Source organism: Cebus imitator, unplaced genomic scaffold (genome assembly GCF_001604975.1).
Source record: "Cebus imitator isolate Cc_AM_T3 unplaced genomic scaffold, Cebus_imitator-1.0 Scaffold775, whole genome shotgun sequence".
NCBI lineage: Eukaryota > Metazoa > Chordata > Mammalia > Primates > Cebidae > Cebus > Cebus imitator.
The window spans coordinates 44,070-45,893 of NW_016108090.1; the positions used below are offsets into that span (position 1 = coordinate 44,070).

General features: G+C 40.6%; 1 pseudogene; it reads left to right on the top strand.

The window, feature by feature from the left end:
* LOC108297133 overlaps positions 1 to 1,824 on the top strand; it is a 20,781-nt pseudogene that overhangs the window by 527 nt on the left and 18,430 nt on the right.

Genomic DNA, 1,824 nt, shown 5'->3' on the forward strand with positions numbered 1-1,824 from the left:
AACCCAGGAGGCGGAGGTTGCGGTGAGCCGAGATTGGCGCCATTGCACTCCAGCCTGGGTAACAAGAGTGAAACTCCGTCTCAAAAAAAAAAAAAAAAAAAATGACAGAACATGGGAGATATCTGTATGTTGAACTTTGCATAAAACTGATATATCTTTATGGTTAAATTCAGACTATAATTCACTTTTGGGGTGGCAGTATCACAGCAGTGATGCTGTGTCTTTCTGCAAGTCATAAAAATTTGTCCTAATGCACTTGATGGTAATGATTCACTTGGTTAAAGAGCCCTCTCACAGATTTATTTCACTGCAGAGTTAATTTGTTTCTTTTTATTAAGTATCTTTATGTAGCTGATGTACGTAAATCATATTTAGTCTGGCAGCTGCCTTTCTTTCTTAGGTTTTCTTTACTTATATCACTCTTTGGAAAATGAAGGCTCTCATCTTTGTTTACAGGCCGGAAAAACTGGGAAAAATATTTTCACTTACTGGAAGTTTGACAAAATAGTACTTTTGGGCCAAAAACATTGGCATTACTGGCGGGCTTGTTAGAAATTCAACAAACTTTATTCCAGATCTTCTGAAAAAATAATCTGCATTAAGAAGGTTTTCAGTTTATTGTACACATTAACATTTGAGAGGTACCTGCTAACTCAGCATGTCTCTTTGATCTGAAAAATATGCACAATTCATTCTGTATGGTATAAATGTAGCACTGAAAAATGCACATGTTGTTGTTTGTATCTCTAATTTAAAGCGTTATTATTCAGAAAAATATTATATAGGAGTGGGTGCGGTGGCTCATGCCTGTAATCCCAGCACTTTGGGAGGCCAAGGTGGTCGGATCACCTGAGGTCAGGAATTTGAGACCAGCCTGACCAACATGGAGAAACCCCATCTCTACTAAAAATACAAAAAATTATCCAGGTGTGGTGGCGCATGCCTGTAATCCCAGCTACTTGGGATGCTGAGGCAGGAGAACCGCTTGAACCTGAGAGGTGGAGGTTGTGGAGAGCTGAGATCGCACCATTGCACTCCAGCCTGAGTGAGCAACGAGAGCAAAACTCCGTCTCAAAAAAAAAAAAGAAAAAAGATCACATATACACTGATGTTGTGGACCTTATGCCACTCTTTTTTCTCAGATTAGAGAATACATCAGGGAATATTTCTGTGTTGAAAATTATTTTATTAGATAATTTCAGTCACTCCTGTAAGTCAGAACCAGTTCTGTTTACTCTCTCATTTCACCTTGAGTCAAAAATTCTGTTCCGCCGGGTGCAGTGACTCTCTCCTGTAATCCCAACACTTGGGGAAGCTGAGGCAGGTGGATCATAAGGTCAGGAGTTCAAGACCAGCCTGACCAACATGCTGAAACTGTCCGTGCTAAAAGTACAAAAATTAGGCAAGCGTGTTGGTGTGCACCTGTAATCCCAGCTACTTGAGGCTGAGGCAGGAGAATTGCTTGATCCTATGAGGTGGAGGTTGCAGTGAGCTGAGATCACACCACTGCACTTGGGCCTGGGCGACAGAGTGAGACTCCATCTCCTAAAAAAAATTCTGCTCATGTTCACTTGCTAAAAGAGAAAGAGAGAGAGAGAGAGTGTGTGTGTGTGTGTGTGTGTGTGTGTGTGATTTTTTTTTTCAGGGACCATTGACATTTAGGGATGTGGCCATGGAATTCTCTCTGGAGGAGTGGCTATACCTGAACACAGCACAGCAGAATTTATATAGAAATGTGATGTTAGAAAACTTAAGAAACCTGGTCTTCCTAGGTGAGGATAATACTTTTTTTTTTTTTTTTTTTTGAGACGGAGTTTCACTCTT